The sequence below is a fragment of the Corylus avellana genome, chromosome 2 (assembly GCF_965113065.1).
Source record: "Corylus avellana chromosome 2, dhCorAvel1.hap1.2, whole genome shotgun sequence".
Taxonomy (NCBI): Eukaryota; Viridiplantae; Streptophyta; class Magnoliopsida; order Fagales; family Betulaceae; genus Corylus; species Corylus avellana.
The window spans coordinates 8768798-8781093 of record NC_142491.1 but is presented as its reverse complement, the minus strand read 5'-3'; the positions used below and the strand labels follow the sequence as shown (position 1 = coordinate 8781093).

General features: G+C 35.1%; 2 pseudogenes across 1 annotated transcript; one reads left to right on the top strand and one right to left on the bottom strand.

Moving 5' to 3' along the window:
• Positions 1 to 1650: 1650 nt before the first annotated feature.
• LOC148587277 (putative disease resistance RPP13-like protein 1 pseudogene) lies at positions 1651 to 2406 on the bottom strand (annotated as a pseudogene).
• A 242-nt stretch (positions 2407 to 2648) lies between these two features.
• On the top strand, positions 2649 to 11587 carry LOC148587276 (kinesin-like protein KIN-7O; annotated as a pseudogene). The gene is made up of 14 exons (XR_015911302.1): positions 2649 to 2801; positions 4362 to 4449; positions 4547 to 4636; positions 4787 to 4905; positions 5372 to 5485; positions 5569 to 5650; positions 6054 to 6121; positions 6199 to 6273; positions 6446 to 6591; positions 6664 to 6766; positions 10604 to 10684; positions 10874 to 10942; positions 11088 to 11147; positions 11228 to 11587. The product of XR_015911302.1 is annotated as a kinesin-like protein KIN-7O (transcript).
• Positions 11588 to 12296: the final 709 nt, after the last annotated feature.

The window sequence follows — 12296 nt, the reverse complement described above, 5'->3', positions numbered from 1 at the left end:
CAAAATGATGTAAAAAATAAAAATGTTGGCAATTAAATTTTTTAAATAAATAGTAAGAAGCTTTTCGCAAAAGGTGTCAATGAAACTACGTACCCCTTGTTAATTTGTAAAACTGAAATGATTTTTGCTTCTTGCTTTTGTTAGGGGATAAAAATTAGCTTTTCAAGGAATATCATTTCTTGTGGATGAATCAAGTAGGATGTATATTGGGCTATTTGGCATTTGACAATCATCGATGGAAGAGGAGCTGCGAAAAGTAACCACGCAAAATCTCTCTCCCCCTCTCTCTCTCTCTATATAAAAAGATACATATAGTTTGGATTAGGCTGTTACACGACCACCAAAAAGAAAAATGAGTCGCACCTTAAAAAAGACAAATCACACATCTCAATAGTTGACAGCTTTAATAAAAATACTTGATTCATAATTAATGATCACTAATTTTGATCACCTTACATATAAGGCTACCACCTTATTAAAGAACCTGAGCTGAAATTATCAAGAAACGATACATATATAACAGTGAAATACACCAGTGGAAAGAACAGGTACGAGGCCCCAAATTGACTAGATGTAGAAGAAGAGAAAAAAAAAAAAAAAAAGGGAAGGCCAAATTGAAGCATAACCCTTGTCGAACCACTTACAAGGCTTGAGGAGAATCTGATGAGGAAACCGGCGATCGAGTTAGGCATAAGATAAAAGGCCATGCTAATTACGCGGACTGGTGAAGAGTACTCCTGTAGACATCGTAGCTAGATCCCTAACATATATAAAAGCAATAGGGGCATGAAAATCATTAATAGATACAATATTATGATTGTCTGAAGCAAATTAATTTACTGAAACAAGATGTTTTTGTATTAATTTAAGGAACATATTTATCAAGAATATGAGGAAGATGAAAGTTGCGGTTGGGAGAAGGAACAATAGAGGAACGAATATGGTGGTGGATATATAGGCAAACCTTGGCGTGCTTCTTACAGAGCTGGCAAATAGGGCATGAGCCAGAGCTTGATTCCTTAGCATCTGATTCCTTAGCATCTTCATTGCATCCCTTGTCTGCAATTGTAACATATCTTCAACAAACACTATTTTCACAAAATAATAATAATAATAATAATAATGATAACATGGAACATACAACATAATTTCGTGATAATCCACCACAACAAATAGATAGCCCGCCGTAGTGCGAGAGGCAGAGCTGCAACAAGAGCGAGGAGACGAAACGTGCCAGATTCCTAAGGTGTAATGGAAAAAACAGCAGCTGTATAAGTCCCTCACATTGAAAGAGTGGCAACTAATACTTCTAAGAAGAAAGGGTTCCCATAAGTAAGATATAATGAGAGATAAATTGAGGAAGAAAAGGCCAGGGTGTTGCAAATCAAGAAAAAATAAAAGGGTACTGGCTGAGAAGCGCATACTACACGCCCCGGGATGTGTCCATTATCGGAATCTTGCCAAACTCCGCCTGGAGGAGCGACTCCGGCTTGAAAGGTCACTGCAGCAATCAAAGCAACTGCCACCAATATAACGCCTTGCATGTCATTTGGAAGCTCCTTATGTAGAGGAACAGGCGGGCTGATTGGTATAATAAAGTTTCTAAGGAAGCTACGCAATCTTTTGCGACACTTTTCAGTACACGGGTTTTCATTTGAATTCTAGCTCTCTACGTGCATCAAATTCATCATCACGAAATGCATGTTTTGCAAATAGTGACCAACAATCTGCTTCCACTAATGGCTTTAGACGATCAGTTGGAAGAGCGTTCATGATTGATGCAACACTGCCACTGCGTGTAGTTACAAGGACTATATTTCCTGGTGCCCCAGTTTTAAATGGATTACTTAAGACCTCACAATCAGCATAATTCTCATTCCAAACATCATCTAAAACAAGTAAGAATTTCTTCCCCATCAATTTTTGTTGTAGTGTAACTTGAAGCAGATTTAGATCCTTCATATCACAAGTTGACGAAGTCACTGACTCTAGAACTGTTTTAGTTACTCCAAATACATCAAAATCATCTGAAACGCATACCCATGATTGAAGGTCAAAATGTTCCTTCACCCTATTGTCCTTATATACAAGCTGAGCAAGGGTGGCCTTGCCAATTCCCCCCATGCCGACTATGGGAATCGCACACAAATTTTCATTGCTGTTTGCATCATTTGAGCGTAACAAGTTTATTATTTTTTCCTTATCATCATCCCTACCAAAAATACCAGATTCTTCAACCAAAGAAGTGCTAGGCCGTCTCTTTACTGATTCTCCTCCAGCACCTTCTTCCAGACCCAGAACATCCTTTTGTCTAACTAAATATTCTAGTTTGTCAAGTAGCTCTTTTATCTTTTGGTCTTTCTCTGTGATAAAATTACTAAGAAACTTAGAGATAGAATTCAACATCCAACTTATGTTGAAAGGCTTCGGTGGCTATCTCGTCCATGATTAATTACTCCTTAGGGTAAAGAAAAAACAGATAAATTGATTTATACCATTAAAAAAAAGTGACATAATCCATCAATATTATCAACACCAATTTTAATTTTTAATATGACATGTGTCATTTCTACTAAAAAGTATTAAAAATTTAAATATAAAATATATATTTAAAAAAAATAAAAAAACCAAGGGGATACTAATTTGTTATGGCTTACACATTTCCAGCAACTCTATCAGCACTAAAGGACCATATCATTGAGTTCGATATTGAGGAGGTTGAGGCTGCTTTGAGGGCTGTACAACTTTGTCATGAGTTAAGCTTCTATAAGGTGTTTATGAAGGGTGATGCCCTCCAAGTGGTGCTTGCATTGTGAACAAATAGAAGAAACTAGAGTCGTTATGGATATATTATCGAGGAGGCTTGCGGGGTATTAAATGGCCGGCAAAATTAGAAGATTAATCATGTCAGACGTCATTTAAATAGTGTAGCCCATTGTTTAGCGAAGGAAGCCTTATCTGTTAGTGTGGAACATGGTCTTATTGAAGATGTTTCCATTGTATTTCTGATATCATCTTTGTTGAGCATTGTGCTTAAGTTATTTTCTAATAATAGTTTTGCTCATTTCCACTCAAAAAAAATAAAAATAAAAATAAAAATAAAAAGTTGCTTGTTTGGTTTGCATAATAGACCCTTGAAATATAGTAATTTTTTTGTTTGGTAAGGGTTTATTCCTATAAATAGTTATTACAGTGAGAATTATAATAATCCCTTACACACATGAATAACTATTCCTCTATGGTACTAATCCCTTATATATAATGTGAAATTTAAATTAGATGTTATGGTACATTTATACTTTCAGAAGAACTCTGATGATAGGAACAAAAAAAAAAAAAAAAATAGAAGAAGAAGCTACCTACATGCAGTAGTGCCATGTGAAAATTTAGATAATTTCACTTATGGCTTGCTTATAAAGCTGGGGCATTACACAAATGAAGATGGAGGGGGTAGCCACAAGCCATCCTTTTGGTTTATTTTTTATTTTTTATTTTTTTAAATATTAGTTTTTAAGGGTAACTTCACTTTAAACCCCTAAATTACCACTTAATTTGACAATCCTCCTAAATTTCAAAATCATTCAATTTGAACAATCCGTCAGATTTTAAACATTAAAAGTGAGACAATAACGTTTATAGCCCTCACTTTTTTTTTATAAAATTTCAAATTTATCATTAATTCCAAATTTAAAAAAAAAGTAAAAAAAAAAAAAGGAAAATCAGAGATATTTTAGTCTTTTTAGGTATTGTCGTTAGAAGTTAACAGCTAAATATAATGGGGAGGGTTCAAATTGACTGTAATTGAAAGTTCAAAGGGTTTAAATTGAAAGGTTTTGGAGTTTATAGGAGGCTTGTTAAATCGTGTGGTAATTCAGGAATTTAAAGTGAAGTTACCTACAATTTTTATTTTTTAAGAAAAGGGCATTTTAGGAAGAATCATAGAAAAATGGTCACATTATTGGTTTTTCATCCAAATTGGTAAGGCTGACTAATGGAGTGGCCTTTTTGGCACACATTGGTATTTTGATGGGCTATTTTAGTACTTTTTAAATATCATAAGACTATGTTGCAAACCACTGTTAGTTTGTAAGACTTTTTTATATATTTTTTTCTTATTTTTATATCATAACATCTCACAAGAATTACGTTTCAATTCCTATCAATTCTTAATTTTTTTTAACAAAGCCAAATAAAAAATTTGATCAACACTGCCAAATTAGGATAATTGTGTTATAAAAAATTGTTTTGGACATTGTATTATATAAAAAAAGTCCTGCTTATCAAACGAAAAGGCTATTTAAGTAATCCGACCCCACCTTTCCCTTGCTTGATTAGAAAAAAAAAAAAAAAATCCGACTCAGTCCTCGAGGCAGCTCTCAACAGAGGAGGCTAAGACCAGCCCTTGGCGAATCTCCGGGAACTCCATTCTTATCCCAACAACTCCTTCAAGTTCGAATTCAGTAAAATCCACGCATTGTTTCCCTCTCAATTTTCCCTTTAGACCTAACATTCTTTTTCTAAAACTACTCAAATTTCTGGTTCGTAGATCGGATTTTCGGTGAAGATTGCAAGACTGTCGAGGTCTATCAGGCTAGAACCAAAGAAATAGTCGCCGCAGCAGTTCGTGGCTTCAACGGTACGCCGAGTTATCTCTATCTATTTTGGAACAGCAATTTCTGCTCCATTGGCTGTGATTTTTTTATTTTTATTTTTTTAATTTTATTATTTTTATTATTTTTTATGATTGGCATTATTTTATCATTTATATATGTTTGTTTTGTTGTAGTCACTGTGTTTGGTTATGGACAAACAAACAGTGGGAAAACGCCTACAATGCGAGGCTCGGCCACAGAGCCGGGAGTCATTCCTCTTTCTGTCCATGAATTGTTCGAAACCATTCGACAGGTACTTAAAGCAAAATTTATTTTTGAAGTTCCAAAACGTATTTGACAAGATTCGTTTTTGCCAACACAATCACCTTGTAAATCGGTATTGTTTGCGAGGTTGGGAATTTCGATTGCTTCAAATGTGACAAATTTCCATTGGATAATTTCTTAGGGCTCATGTATTATTACAATGTATATAGGTGATTGGTCTGGTGCTTGTTCTTACTATATTGCTTCAAATAATGAACTCTTCCTGTTCCACTTAAAACTTTCATTTGTTGAGTTGTTAGATCTTGCCTTGAGGAAAGCAATGATATTTTGAGATCATTTCATGCTGTAGGTATTGTGAAATTGAAGGCAACTTTTCTGTGATGCTACCTGATGATCTTGATTTCTAGCGCTTTGGATTTTTAATTTTGTTCAACTGTTTTACCACATTGGGATATGCAGCTAAGTAAATGTTATAAATCTATTTTGTAAATTAGGATGTGGATCGAGAATTTGTTTTACGAATGTCGTATATGGAGATCTACAAAGAGGAAATAAATGATTTGTTGGCTCCTGAGCACTGAAAATTGCAAATTCATGAAAGTCTTGAGGTACTGTGCTATTTACTATAATAAATTTATGGTAACTTGCTGTTACTAACTTACTGTTTATTCTGTTCCCCTCATGTTTGTAGCAGGGGATACACGTTGCTGGTTTGCGAGAAGAAATTGTTGCCTCTCCTGAGCAAGTCCTTGATTTCACGGAGTTTGGAGAATGTAATTTTTACTTTGTATATTATCTTACATATTTTTTTCTCCATTTAAATAGTGCTCAAAAGCACCATTTTCACTTCTGTAAATGCTGCCTATGTGGATTACATCCCTCCTCATACTTTTCGAGTAACATTTTACTTAGCTTAAAATAATATGGGTACTTAAGTTCAATTTTTGACTTTTAAAGGCTCCCATTTCTGAGCTTTTACATTTTTTACATCTTCACCTATTTGAACATTGATTAACTCAATCGTCAAATATCTATAATCTTTCTCTCCCTGTTTCAAATCCCCTCATACTCACCCTTACGAGGGGCACTTTTGGTCATCCCTTATACTGATGTCCCTTGCCGTAAAATATACTGGCCAAGGGTTGCTTATTTTATATTTTTTGACTTTAATTTCAGCTCATCGGCATATTGGAGAGACAAATATGAATCTGTACAGTAGTTGGTCACACACTATCTTTCGCATGGTATAGTTATTCATCCTTCCCTTCGTACTTGTTATATGGTTAAATATGTTCATCTTCCTTATCATTTATTTGAATAGATAATAGAGAGTTGGGACAAAAGTGAAGATGAAGATATTGTCAGTTCTTGTGATGCTGCCCGTATATCAGTTTTGGTAGGTGATTGCTGAAACTATCATTTATTTTCCTTTTTAATTTTTTTTTCTTATTCGGTTCCTTCTTTTTATTTGTATTCGTGTTGATGGTTTGTTTTGATTGCACTTGGCATGATGGATGCTGTTGTTATGCTATTCACTTTTCTTCCAAATTGCTTATTTTTTCCTCCAGAATTTAGTGGATCTTGCTGGTTCACAACGTGCTGCAAAAACTGGAGCAGACGGTGTTAGGCTTAAAGAGGGTTCCCACATTAATAAAAGCCTGATGACACTGGGAACTGTGATTAAAAAATTGAGTGAAGGTGCTGAGAGTCAAGGGTAGGTTCCTTGATTGCTTAAGAATGTTATATCTTTCCATATGTACTTGAATTTATTCAATATTTGTTGCAGGGGTCATGTTCCATATCGAGATAGCAAACTTACGCGCATTTTGCAACCTGCCTTGGGTGGAAATTCAAATACCGCTATAATCTGCAATATCACGCTTGCACAGGTTCATAGAGTCATTTAACGCTTCATTGAGATTGTTGTGTAAAGTTTATTAAGCTTTGCAACTTCCTTTATGAATCATTTACTAGAAGTCTTTCATTCATATAAACGGTAAGTGTAGAACATTGCTTTTAGGATTCCAACATGTTTTGAAGACTTGACTTTTGCAACCTGCCTTGGGTGGAAATTCAAATACAGCTATAATATGCAATATCACGCTTGCACAAGTTGATATTCATAGAATCATTTCATGCTTCATTGAGATTGTTGTGTAAAGTTTATTAAGCTTTGCAACTCCCTTTATGAATCATTTACTAGAAGTCTTTCATTCATATAAACGTCAAGTGTAGAGCATTGCTTTTAGGATTCCAACAGGTTTTGAAGACTTGACTTTCCAAAAGATTTTATCATGCGTGTGTGTGTTGCATGAACTTTATATACATCTTTTCTTTGGGACTAATTGGTTACTGACTCATTGGTAAGTTACAAAAACTATTTGTTTCAATGTAAAATATTTTTCATGGAAAAATATTTTTTACAAAAATCATTGATTTTGTGCAGTTTGGGTGAAACCTTGAAAATGTTTTTGAAAGTATTTTACTGTTTATTTTGCTTTGAACATTAATCTTGAGTTCTTTGCCATGTTCTCTTACCTACCAACGAATCTAACATCTTGCTCTAGACATGTGACTATGTAAGTGTCCACCTGCCCACCCCTTTGTTACCCTCTTCGCTTTCTGCCAAGACCCCCTCAGCCATGTCATGGTCCTTTTCCGACTCCGATTCCATTGCCTCCTCTTTTCCCTTAGCCCTCTTGCTGCATCCAAACACCACCAACACCGTTGTTGACATGAGCATAGGGATGCTACTCGCCTTCATGATCATTAGATCAAACACTTTACTTGGATGGATGAACCATCAGGACCCCCTTTTATTGAATTATCCCACAGGTTGTTGGAAAGTCTTCATCATCCACCCTTTTGCTAGCATAGGATGATGTCGCCTTTGGGGACATGATTGGGAAGAAATTTGTGGTGTTGTTGTAGCTCCCCTAGTGTTGGGGAGATAGTCTCCATAGAGATGGGGAGGTTGGAACGAGAGGTTAAGAGTTGGGAGGGAAGAGGAGGAGAGGAGGCTGTTGTTAGCAAAGGGATGTGGTAAATTTGTTAAATTTAATCTTAATCTTCACTAAATCAACAAGCAACCGAACCACGCAATCCTCAACGAAACATGCCCGAACGTGCTCTCCCCCTCACACACTGATAACACTCACGGGAATGGATAAATGCACTTGATTGCAAAGGCCAAATAGTTGCCATTATGTAGTTATATAGTGTTAATTTGATTATTACTTCCATGCAAAAGAAGGGTGGCAAAGCCAAAAGAATGCTTGTAGAAGAGAATGGAGAGGGAATGAATCTCAATGAAAAAACAATAAAAGCTATCCTATAAGAAAAATGAAATACATTGATAGGACTATTACTTTCCTCGTACCTAGTTTGGATCCCCTTTGTTAGTGGAGCAATCTAGATTGCTTAATTCGTTGTGGTACACTGGTACTCTATTCCGCTTTAGGCCTTGTGTGTTGTCTTTCCTTTTTTGGAACCGGTCATGGATTTGATAAATGCTGATGATCAAGGACGAAACCAGGAATTCTTTTCGAGGGGGGCCAAAACATAAAGACATTAACTTTGTAACTGATATATATGCTCCAGCTGGGAAGATACAAGCAAATGAAAAACAACTAGAAAAACATACTCTAACAGTAACCTAGAGTCTTGTAGTAGCGAAGCTTCTCTTCTTTGTGTATTATTTTTTTCTCAATTTTTTAGTGTTTCTCGGTTGTCTGAATTTTCCTTTCTCAATTTTTTTCTTTTTTAATTTCTTTTTTGTTATTGTTTATTAGGAACTAAAAACTATTATAGTTATTAAATAACAATTAGATATATTGTAGTATGTAATCAATTAATTTATGACCCTGTTTAATTTTTTTGGTTTATTTTAAGTTATTTTATTTTGGTTGTTTTGGTGCCTTAACTTAGTTGATACCCATATGATAATATATTTCACATTGTAGAATCATTTATTGACTTAAGACCCCGTTTGATTTATGTAGAAAACTTATTTAAATTGAAAAAAATCTTTCGGTGTAAAATGTAAAAGCTTATGCTTTTCCGGAACTACCTCAATATGATATGTTTATTGGAGATTCTAAAATTTCAGCATGTAATATTCATTAACACTTCAATATCAATAGAATTCGTCAAGGCTATTAAGTTCTTCATGTCAAAAACAAAGAATTAAACAAAAAAATAAAAAAAGGAGGGGGCAAAAAGAACCTTGCAATTATCCTACCTCAATATGCAAATAACATCGTATGAAATTTTCATACGTTGATGTGTTGCTAAAAGGGCTAAGATTGGGTCTTTTTATGAGTTTTTAAATGAAATTTGGGTATTTATAATCGGTCATAAAAATGTTGAGTTCATAACGGCCAAACTTAAATTTTATCCCCAATATGATATACATTTCTCACTATATATATATATATATATATATAGGTGTGTGTGTGTGTGTGTGTGTGTGTGTGTGTGTGTGTTTTGACTTTAAAAAAAAAGGTTTTGAGAATTGGGGGTGGTCATGGCCCTACGGGCCACTCTTGTATCCGTCCATGCTGATGATGATCTTGCATTTGTTGTTTTTATTGATTTTTATTTGGATTCTCTTGAAGCTACCAAAGCATTTGTCATTTTAATTCTTTACTATTGCTATAAAACCTGGTCAAATCTTCATATATCCTGAATGTTGGGGTTTCATTTATTTAAAAATGCTTGGTGGCATTGTTGATGGAAAATCAAAACCACTTTCAACATAATGATTCTGGTATGTGCTTAGATATCTCTATATTCTTGACAAAAGCCATTGAGTATATAAATGATAAATATGATCAAATTATAGTTACTATGGCTATTGTGAGGATGTGACTGAGATATAGGCAAGTGTCTTGATTTGTTGCTTTAACAAATGATATTTGAAATATCCGTCATTACTCTTGTATGTCGTGATAAATTGACATTTTGACAGACAGTCGAAACTAGTAGCCAGTGGACATTTTCTCATATTTATTTACATTAAAAGTGAGAAGTTGTTTTTCTAGAATATACTGATAGTTTATGTTATTTTCTGTTCCCTTTGATCTACGTAATAAAATTTGAAGCTCACACTTCAATACTACCTGGTTGGGTTTAGATGGCCAGGTTAACATGAAATGGAAAATTCGGAGTACTGATAAGAGGGGAGACCATATAGCAAACACAACTATGTACATTGGCGGAACTGAATTTTAGGAGAGGGGAGACAAAATTAAAAAATAAATAAATTTGAGGGATAAACAATTAATTTTGAAGGGTTCATCTCATAAAAGAACTGGTATTCTGATCGCTATCTGTTCGCACCAATTTGTTTCTGTTGTATATTTTTTTTATTTGGAGCAAGTCAAAAATGTACATGGTGAGGTCACAACTTTGGAATGCTCATCCACTTGCTCTACGGACTTCCCAAGTATTTCTTGAAAAATGTATCCGCTAATTCGAACTATGTTATGTACATTTCATTTTTCTCAAAGTTCTCCAAGAAGGAATTTCATTAAATGCCGAAAGTTAGATTTTACAACTATCAACCAGGGGATATTGAGACTACTTTGGCACCATATGGGCACAGAAAAATTACTTTCTTTTGTGATTTATTCTTTGCTTGGGTATTTGTGTCTTCTGCATCGTGTGCTGTTGTTTTGAGATGTACTCCCTATCTTGATTGCTTAGTACCTTTTGTTTGGTGGCAGATTCATGCAGATGAGACTAAAAGCAGTCTCCAATTTGCAAGCAGAGCTTTACGTGTTACAAACTGGGCTCGTGTGAATGAGGTTTTGCATTAATTTTGCTTGCATACTGCCATGATCTCTTTCATTTGCATTCTTTCTTGTAGTCAAATTCAAATTCCCTTCAAGATGTTTTATAATACGGACTTACTTTGGGCTTTTGGCTAGTCTTTGCATGCTATACGTTGCTTTTTCTCTGCTTTTATTTCAACTTAGTTCGTTGTTTCATGCCAGATTTTAACAGATGCTGCTTTGCTAAAGCGTCAAAGGAAAAAAATTGAGGAGCTTCGAGCCAAACTACAGGTTTGTCCAATTGTTATAATAGGTTTAGGTATTTGAATGGAGTTACTTATGAAACGTTAATGGAAATGTTGGCCAGTTTAACATTTGCCTTGTTTTTGTTGTTCTCTTTTTTTTTTGGGGGGGTTGGGGGGCTTCTGTGTTTTAGGGTTCTCATTTAGAGCATTTAGAAGATGAGATCCTCAATCTGCAGAACACACTGCTACAGGTTTGACAATGTCCATTTTATGATTTTTTATATCATTAGAATCTGTGTCTCTTCTAAATGCTGTAATGCTGGCCTAGCAGACTGAATTGGAGAGGGAGCGAATAGCTTTGGAATTGGTGGAGGAAAAGAAAGCCCAAGCTGAATGGGAGAAGAGGGTGCAAGAGCAAGCCAAGAAAATTGAAAACTTAAGCTCAATGGTTTCGTATTCAACTAGGGATGAGAATCGTGACCGTAATAAAAAGGTTTGTACCATGATAAATTTTATGCATGGTTACATTTGTTCTATCGAAATATAAATAATTACTGGTATTAGAAGTCATTTTGCCTTGTTATGCAGGCCATCAATTTTGAAGTTTTGATTTGTAGGCAACATAATTTAAAAATAATCCTAGAAGCTACGAATTATTCTTCCCTTGGCTGAGTTTGCCCATAACTCTTCTCTCAATCGGACTATCAGTACTTCTTCTGTGTTTTAAGGTTCTCATTCAGAGCATTTAGAAGATGAGATCCTCAATCTGCAGAACACACTGCTACAGGTTTGACAATGTCCATTTTATGATTTTTTATATCATTAGAATCTGTGTCTCTTCTAAAAGCTGTGATGCTGACCTGGCAGACTGAATTGGAGAGGGAGCAAATAGCTTTGGAATTGGTGGAGGAAAAGAAAGCCCAAGCTGAATGGGAGAAGAGGGTGCAAGAGCAAGCCAAGAAAATTGAAAACTTAAGCTCAATGGTTTTGTATTAAACGGTCACGATTCTCATCCCTAGTTGAATACAAAACCATTGAGCTTAAGTTTTCAATTTTCTTGGCTTGCTCTTGCACCCTCTTCTCCCATTCAGCTTGGGCTTTCTTTTCCTCCACCAATTCCAAAGCTATTTGCTCCCTCTCCAATTCAGTCTGCCAGGTCAGCATCACAGCTTTTAGAAGAGACACAGATTCTAATGATATAAAAAATCATAAAATGGACATTGTCAAACCTGTAGCAGTGTGTTCCGCAGATTGGGGATCTCATCTTCTAAATGCTCTGAATGAGAACCCTAAAACACAGAAGAAGTACTGATAGTCCGATTGAGAGAAGAGTTATGGGCAAACTCAGCCAAGGGAAGAATAATTTCGTAGCTTCTAGGATTATTTTTAAATTATGTTGC